Source organism: Equus caballus, chromosome 7, assembly GCF_041296265.1.
Source record: "Equus caballus isolate H_3958 breed thoroughbred chromosome 7, TB-T2T, whole genome shotgun sequence".
Lineage (NCBI taxonomy): Eukaryota > Metazoa > Chordata > Mammalia > Perissodactyla > Equidae > Equus > Equus caballus.
This window is the reverse complement of record NC_091690.1, coordinates 90,391,162-90,400,327: the sequence shown is the minus strand read 5'-3', so window position 1 is coordinate 90,400,327 and position 9,166 is coordinate 90,391,162. Positions and strand designations below refer to the sequence as shown.

At 50.7% G+C, this 9,166-nt stretch overlaps 1 non-coding gene across 1 annotated transcript; it reads left to right on the top strand.

Annotated features, from left to right (window-relative positions):
* Positions 1-377: 377 nt before the first annotated feature.
* MIR1302C-5 (microRNA mir-1302c-5) lies at positions 378-499 on the top strand. Its single transcript, NR_032863.1, is given in 1 exon segment — positions 378-499. It is a non-coding gene; the product is annotated as a microRNA mir-1302c-5 (primary transcript).
* The last annotated feature ends 8,667 nt before the right edge of the window (positions 500-9,166 follow it).

The following is a 9,166-nucleotide window of genomic DNA, read 5'->3' as shown; positions in this document are numbered from 1 at the left end:
AGGGGATACAAATGAAGATTAGACAGTCTTTTGACAAAATCTGGGCACTTTGTCATCTGGTTACCATCGAGAGAACCAAATAGTATAAAATGGAGAGTTAATAACGACGAGACTTTAGAAGAGGTTAGAAGAGAGACCAGTGACCTAAACACACTGAACTTTAACCCAGGAAAGGCCCATTCAGATGAGGCAGAAGAGTGTTCCCCGAACTTGAAGGATTCCTCACATTCTCTGAACGCCTGCCACGTGCCAGGCATGGGGACAAAGACACAACAGTGCCTCCCCACAACCAGTCCATGGTCCACCGGGGAAACAAACAGGTAAATTGCTCCAATAGGAACAGCTGCTAGATTTAGCAAATAAAAATACAGACTATGCAGTTAAATATGAATTTCTGGGAAACAATGAATAATTTTTTAGTGTGAGTATATCCCATGCAATATTTGCGACATACTTATACTAAAAATAATGCTTGTTTGTTTGAAATTCAGATGTAACTGTGTATCCAGTATTTTACCTGGCAAGTCTAAATATAGGGTAATATATGCAATGATACAGGCAAGTGTTAGGTACTACAAGAAAATATCCAAGGGACATAGACCTAAGGGTACACTGCAGAGAAAGGTCACAGAGGAGGTGAGGCTTAAACTAAATCTTTCCCAACAAATAGAGGTTAGCCAGATGAAGAGAGTCCAGAAGGATCAGAATGTACAAAGGCACTGGGGTTTGAGAGAGCAGGGCATATTTGGGGAAGTGCAAGTAGGTCATCAGAAATAGAATAAAGAATAGGTAGAATTTCAATAACTGTATGGGAGAAGAGCTATAGTCAGAGCCCAGAATAACATGACCATGAAGGGAAAAACAGAAAAGAGAGTTTGTGAAGAGAGCAGGAAGGAGCGGTCTGAGAAGGAAAAAGAAAACCATGAAGCCAAGAAGGAGGAAGCCCACAGTGACCAACGCTGTAGTCAGGCCAAGTATGATAAGAGAAGTCCACTGACTATGCCAACAGGGACAGCATCCGTGACACTGACAAGAGCCATTTCAGTGCAATGTGATAGCAGCAGGTTGAGAAAGGTCAAGGAGGTGGCAAGACTAGGAGAGAGCAAGGGTAGATGCTGCTTTCCCAAAGTTTGGTTGTGAAAGAAGAACCATGCTTAGACTTGGACAAACAAGGAACCAGCCTGGGCCCTGAACTCTAGACAGGGGCCCCGTCTAGCTCCCCTCCAGCTCCACCCACGTCCACACGGCCAAGGGGACATGCTCACCTGGAGCCTATACACTCCCTTTTTGGCTCTGGAATTCGTTGCCCAAATGGAACCAGGCCTGTTTCAAAGAGTACACAAGCCTCTTCCTATGTCTCTCTCCCCAAGGGTGGACCGTGCCACTAGTGTGCTCATCCCTAAACCTGAGGCATGGAGCAGGGATGGCTGTTTGGAGGGCGGGGGTGTGCATGGATCGCCGACATGTGGACCAGGTGTCCACACTCTTGGATGCATGGCCCTTGGGGATGGAGGATGGAGTCAGGATGGGAAGTGAAGTAGGGTGGGCCACAGGCTTCCATCTATAGTCTTGTCTCAGGCCTCACAAAAATTAGAGGAAATCTGTAAGAAGATTCAGTTAGAGACGGACATAAGGCCAACAGAGGGTTCTCTTGAAAATGAGCACAGTTTGAAAGAACCTGTGGTGAAGGGAATATTGAAGCCAGAGACTGAGAACAATGAAAACAAGTTCCCTGTATCAGTCAGGAGTTCAGCAGCAAATATTTCCAATGAAAAGACCACTTACAAAAGTGTGGGCAGGGGTAAGGGAATAAATAAAGGATGTTTAAGCACCCAAAGACTAGCAAGAATGGGAAGCCAATATGTCCCTTTATGTCCCTAGCCCTGAAACTGCAGGAGGTTGGCCAGACAACACTGCCAGAGCCCAGTGAGCTTGGCAGCTGAGGCTGCAGAAAGTCACAGAAATGCAGCAAAGCAAAAAGGGAATGGGAGGAATGAATACCCCAACCTTTCTCTCCTCCTGCCCATTGCCTCCCACTGACTGAACCCAACTAGAAGAAAGCAGCCAGCAAGGTATCCTGAGGTCAATGCATTCCCTTGAGGCCAGCCTCTTGGGGCAAAAATCAAGGGGAGTAGGGATAGGAAGAAGATTTGGAAGGGCAAACAGAGAATAAATAACTAATATTGTCCCCAAGGAGGCAGGAGGACCTGACTCAGTGGGGATGTGACCAGAAAGGAGAGTAAGTTGGCAGGAAGGAGATGGAAGGTGTTTCTGCCTGGTGACCATCTCTCTTTCTCTCCGCAGGAAAACGGGAAGGTGATAGTGGATGAGGATGAGCAGACAAGGGAATGTTCTCATTTGCCTCCTGCAGCCGGCAGCTGGCAGCTGGTCCAAGGCCTTTGCGCAGTTTAGGTAACACCCTAAGATGAGGCTATCCCCTCGATCCCTTCCCAGTGTAAGAGGAACGTCACATTCTCTTGTGCCTCCCTCCCCCTTCCCTGCACTGCCTAAGAGAGAAGCAGAGCAGGCACAAGGACGTTTCCTTTCCTCTTTCTGCCACAACCTCTGAGCACCTCGGCCTCAGGCAAACAAACCAGCAAGTTAGAGGCGCTCGCGCTTCAGAGTACTTCCCTCTCAAGTATTCACTCATGGCTCAAAACAGCCTCCCTATCTGATAGACCCTTCCTCTGACCAAATCAAGACTCCTTACCTGTTGGAAGAAAAATAATTCTTAAAACTAATTTTCACTACTTTATAAAGAACTAGTAGTCTTACATCTAATCCTCCCGTGGGTGTCTGGATTAGAGAAATACCTCTTTGTCCCAAATACCTCTTTATGAAATTTCAAACAGAGAAAAAAATGAGCTGAAGAATGTTCGAGATGTTTACAGACAAGTATGTTCCCCCCCCTTCTCCTAGGAACTGACCCTAGACCTACAATGACTCCTCTTCCTTCTATGCTTTAAAACACACCATCTGGTTGTTTTTTGTTTTTTTTTTTTTTTTCCTTTTTCTCCCCAAAGCCCCCCGGTACATAGTTGTATATTTTGTTGTGGGTCCTTCTAGTTGTGGCATGTGGGACGCTGCCTCAGCGTGGTTTGATGAGCAGTGCCATGTCCGCACCCTGGATTCGAACCAACGAAACCCTGGGCGGCCTGCAGCGGAGCGCACGAACTTAACCACTCAGCCACGGGGCCAGCCCCACACCATCTGGTTTTTTAACACTAAAAAAAGAAAGAAAGATAAAGGAGAAGGTGAAGCAAGATTCTGGTTTAGAGAAGAGAGTCTGTCCTTAGGCAAACATCGTTTCCCCTTGCCGGCTCTCATACGTCAGACAAAATTAAGTTTTAATATAAAAACAACAAGCGCTTGAAAGGTTGGTATAAACATCGCAGCACCGACTTCTCACACCCAATCAACGTGAACAAGACGAGGCTTCGCAGAGACCTGTTCTCGAAGTGCGTGTGTGTGGCAGGGCGGGCGCCTGCCTTTCTCCGGGATCTGCCACCCAACTCACTAGACGTCAACTACCCACGCACCCCAGGGGCCACTGCTACCCGAACACAAAACCAGCCTCTCTAAGAGGCATCTGCTCCCCATCCCTGAGTCCTTGGGGACGTCAAAGAAGGCAGAATAGATTTCATCTTCTCTCTTCTCCCTCCTGCCGTAGGCAAAAGAGGCCTTTTCAGGCCCAGAGAAAGATCGTGTATCCTTTCCCACCCAGCGCCCAGCACCCAACTTCTCCTTCGTCCAACCTCTTTATCCAGAAAGACTCTGTACAGGAAATCAACAGTTGCAGCTCGGGGCGAAGGGAACGGGAAAAAAGCTGTGGGGGGTAGTGACGGAGGGGGGGAGGAGGCAGGCGGCCAGGAAGGGGTTCATTATGGGGCCACAACCATAATTAAGGCGGCAGAAAGGCGAGGCCAGGACCAGGGGAGTGAGCTGGGGAGTATTGCCTCCTGATTTACACCTGGAGGCCAGCCCCAGGACCTGGACGGGACCAGGACGGAAGAGGAGCCGCGCGCAAGGAGGATGCTGGGCTGCACGTGAGGGCCCGGCCGTCCCAGGGCTCTGCTCTCCGCACCCAGTGGACCGCGAAACCTGGAGGGCAGACGCCGCGCGCGCGGTCCTCCGGGCCCGGCGATCTGTCCTGAAGCTCCGACTCACTCCACGCTCCGTCCTGCCCCTCAGGGTGCGCCCCTGGCACCCGGAAACGCGGTCTTTCGGGTCGTGGGGGGGGGGGGGGGAGGGGGTGCCTGTCGCTGGGGCCCGCTGTGGGGCGACAAAGAGCTGGGAGTTTTCAAACCTTAGAAGTCAGATCTGAAAGGGCCCTTAGAGAGCTCTCTAGGACGATCTCTCGTTTTACACACAGGGACACTGAGGCCCAGGAGACAAGGACCTTACCTAAAGACACACAGTAAAGTGAAACGGATCCAAATGTGAGTTAAAAGCATCTTTAACCCCGCGGTCTGCGGAGAGCCGGTTAAGGAGGAAAAGCAGAGGCAATTTATTTTTAAGGAGAGTGAGGGGGAAACATCTACTTTGAAAAGAAGCAATATAAAATTAACTTCTCAGACAAGGGGGGGGGGGGGGGATGGAGCTATGGAGAGAAAAAGCACTCGAGGTCCCGCTCTGCACAATTTGATTTTGGTTATTTTGAAAGAGCTCAGATCTCCTCTGCCGACACCTTACGGTGTTAACATCGCTGGGCCGCAGGGTCCAAGCAGCCCGTTCAACTCCCTCCAGGCCGGCACTGCGAGCCGCGCTGCTCTACAGAGATCCTCTTTCTTCGGGTGAAAAAAAAAGAAAAAAAAGAAAACACAAAAAACCCACAAAAAAACACAACACACAGTTAACCACCTGTCAGGGCTGAGGATACAATGAGGCTCCTCCAAAAAGAGCTTTTCATGCATGCGTAATATATTTGTTCAGCTATTCACTTAATGAAGCTGATAAATGTGACGCAAAACAATAGTCAAGTTAATCTATTTAGTAAAATGTTTTGAGACACTCAGGCTACGTTAAGGAGGGGAGCGTTCGGCGACATTTTCATTTAAATGCGCTCATCTCCCCTCTTAGGCTGCACAAGGGGGTTCAGGCAATCTATGCGAATATAATTTCTTATAAATGTGTCTTTAATGGGTTTAATTCACCCTTGCCAGCTGTTTTGGGGGCTATTTTGTAAGAGCAAAACAAACGTTTCAGGCTTGGAAAGCTAGTTAAAATTAGTTTCGGTCAGCGAGGCCAAGCTATATTTCCTGCAAACCATCTGCTTGATTGGCACAATAGAAGGATTTTCAAGGAAAAAGGGGGGAGTGAGTGTGAAAGGAACGAGGGGTGGGGGAGCCGCTAGAAAGGGCTGGGGCGGCCGGTAGCTCCTCGTGGCCTATTCTGAAGGTGAACCCCTTAGAGGTGTCTTAATAGAGCGTCTTGCCTGGAGGGCTGGGGCGCAGGAAAGCTGTTTCAGCCCGAGCCTCGCCGCCTTCCTCCTTTGCCTAGCCTGTCGGCTTCCTGTGTTTTCCTGAGACCGTAAAAGCCAGGCGGCGGGCGCTTTTTCCCGTCCCCACCCCTCGGCGTCTTGCTCAACTTGCAGAGCGCTCTCTGTTGGCGGCTCCAGCCGCGAGCGCCGAGGTCTGGGGGCTCAAACTCTTGCAAAGTGAGACCCCGGGGTCACAATCTTCCTAAATTTACGCTCGTTATCTTTTCGAAAGGCGGGGTTTGCAGCGTCCTTCGCCTCTCTCGGCGGCCTGCGCTCGCCGGTGCGCTTCGGGCTCTGCCCACACTGGAGGGGGCGCGCAACGGCGAGAGCGCGGCGCGTGGGGCTGGGACCCGCCCGCTCTCCACCGCCCCGGGGGAAAGAAACTTCTAGAGCGGGTTCCGAGAGCCCTTCCTGCCGTCCCAGAAAGGCCTCGTAGGTCCCGAGAGCCCCGGCCTCCCCTAGCGAGCAGTCGCGCCCGCGGCGCAGGCAGGGATCTTAACCCCAACCGGGGCCTCCGATTCTCTTTTCCCTTGAAAGAGAAATAGACAGAAAGCCCAGCTCTGGGATAGAGAACGCGGGTGACTTCTCCGAAATAAACTTGAAGATAACGACATTACAATGAATGGCAGGACGCACAGAACCCCACGGGCTCAGGTCAAACGGCATTAGTCACAGGTCTTAGCTGCGGCCGCCGCGCCGCCAGCCCCTCAGGCTATCGCAGAGTCTGAAAAGACGCGTTCAAGAAGATTGCTTCAAGTTAGATCCTTTCGTCCGATTTCTTGCTTCCTTAGCATTTATTTTGCCTTTTCACGGGCGGCCAGCCCTCGTACCCGCCCTCGTTTTTCCTCTTTGGCGCCTTAGGAATTCTTTAGGAGGTTATGCAGACCGACTGTTGGAAGCGGGGTCCACGTGGATCGCAGCAAGGGGTTGACCTACCTTCCAGAAAATGTCAAGGCCCCTTTTTAAAGAAGAGAAGTTAGCAGCAGTTAGTCTATAGTGAGGCAGAATGGCCGGTGTGCCTGTAGGAGGGGTGTTATGGAGCGTGTCAATGGGCAGATAATAACTAGAAACTACACCCAGGGAAATGCCCCAGCAGGAGAGGAGGGCTATGGAAGGGAGGGGGCGCTAGGAAAGCCCCAGGCTGGCTCTGAGTCCTTACTGACCCCCAAAACAAAACCCTGCAAACATGAGCTCCATTCTCATCTTCCAGAAGACTGGGCAAGGGCTTCCTCGCTGAGGAAACCTGTAGTGGTGGCCGCTCTCCTTCTGGGCACTGGCAACTGCTCCGGGCAGGGAGAGAGGGAGGAACAGAGTGGAGGAGAAGGAGGAGGAAGAGATAAAGAGGAGGTGGGGAGGGGGGAGATGGAGGAGGAGGAGATGGAAGAGGTGGAGGAGAAGGAGGAGATGCAAGAGGAGGTGAAACAGAAGAAGGAGATGGAAGAGGTGGAGGAGGAAAAAAGAGAAGAGAAGAGAAGGAAGGAGAGAATGCAAAAACCAGAGCTGGTCCTCCTGCTTCCAGAAAGCAGCTGCCCCTAGGGAGGGGGTGGTTGCTATGGAAAACTTTTGTATTGTGGCAAGGTTAAAGTACAAGTGTTCAGATCCATGGTTTAGACTTTTCTCCCCCATTTTATTGCAAAACTTCAAAAAGAGGAACTTTTGAAGTTCTTCACAGGTCTCCCTCTTCAGTTTTCAGGGTTCCCCAATTAACTGGAGCAATGCCTTTCCCATATTTAAATAGCCACTTATTCAAAAGTCGTTCCTTTCCTTAGCGGTGTTCCACCGCCTGCCGCCCAGGATGCGTCCGTAAGCAGTCTTGGGCTCAGAAACTCCATACCTGCGTCATCTTCAAGCGTGAATTCAGCTCCAGAGCCTGGCCCTAAATAACTTTTTAATTTGAATCAAGGGAGTGTTAGCGGCTCCGTTTCTGGTTTAATGTGATATAAATCGCAGATGCACTTTTACTGAATGGTTAAAGCAGCGACATGGAGATCACCAACACAAAACGCCCTGAACAAAACCATCGAGAGAAATAAAGCTGGTTAATAAGATTTTTGAGAAAGCTTTGTGTTAAAAAGCAAAAAGGAAAACCAGCTGAAGGTGACAGTTAGTTCATGGTTAATAGGATCAGGGCGGCCTGGCGGGGCTGCACACTTCTCTTTGGGGAGGTTCAGCCACACTAAAGAAATGAATGGGACATTTAACACATCTGTTATCTCGCCGAGCAGAGAAACGGGAGAATCAAGGCTCAGCGCCACCCCAGCCCCAACCCAGAGGAAAGCCAAGGACTGTATGGAGAAAGATTCTCGTCTGAGGCCCCAAATTAAGGATAGGCTTTCCTGATGTGGACCAACATTCTCGGGCACTTCGTCCTTCGCTCTGTCTTCACCCCTCTGTACGCGTTGCAGTTAATTAAGAAGTTGCGACAGCTTGGCCAAGTTAGCGCCCCACCGTGGGTAGGGCTCTCTCAGGACGAATCCCAACCTTCGCCGCTATGACTTTAAAAGTTCAGGCTGCGAGTTTCAACTGAAACTGCCGAGGGTTCCTAGAGGTTGGAAAAGAGCCAGCGTTGCACTCTCAGAGTTCAGGTCTCCTTGTCCGAGGCAGCGTCCGCAGGGGTAAGCCCTTTGCAAGCGGAATTCCGCCACCTTCCCCGGGTGAGATGCTCCGCTCCGCCCCTCCCTCAGAAGAGCTGCGGAGCGCTCCTTGGTTACGCTTCTAGGAAAACGTCGCTGAAAATCGTTTTCCAAGTTGCTGGAAATTGGCAGGAGACTCATTTGACTGTTCAGGTGTCCACCGACTCTCAGACAATCATTTCCCGGCATGAAATCACTCAAGTCAAGACTTTCCCCTACTCCGCCGGACGCACATCCGATAGCCCCAAAGCATCAGTCTCCAAGTCTCCCTAGCTTGTTAGAATGGCACTTCTCCCCACCCCCCAACACACATTAATTTAACCCACCCCTCACATCTGCTTTATGCCTCAGCTGGAGTAACTATAGGGCTAGAGACTGAAGAGGGAGTATATTTTCACGTTCACTGACTTGAAATTTTCCATTACCCTCCCCACCAAGGGGGGGCGTTATTTCACTGATTGCTTGAAGATGAATTTCTATGAATATTTATTGATTTATTTTCCAGGCTCAGCAGGGGAGCTGCAAATAAATTTAGTGCGTTCTTTAAATAACTCCTTTTCTATGGGGCAAGATGTCATCTGAAACTTCTAAATAGCCATTTAATTAGCCCGGGTGTTGCTTCGGAACAAAAACTCTTGGCGAGAGCTTTGCGGGTGAAACTGTATTGCAAAGAGGCGGTCGATATGCAGAATTGATGCGCGCCAGCCTTTGTCGCTGGCCCATTGTGCGGGCCATGCTTATGAAGACTAATCCAGTCATAAATTGCACCCCTGCGCCAATCAGAGCGCCCAGAGCCTCCGGCGAATGAAGCTCGAGTGGAGAACTTTGTCGAACTTCATTGTCAGAGCTGTCACTTTTCAAAGCGCTTTAACGGGCGGGCCACTATAAAACCATCACCTCGACGGGAGGACCACGGAGGACTCGCAGACGCCCAAGTGGGACCGTCACTTGGAGACGCTTGCTAAACCCAAGAGAGAGGGCGCCGCGGGGGCGGGAGGGGCGGGAAGCGAGGCGTTTACCCTCCGTCCGCTGGAAGAAGGGTTATTCCGACCGC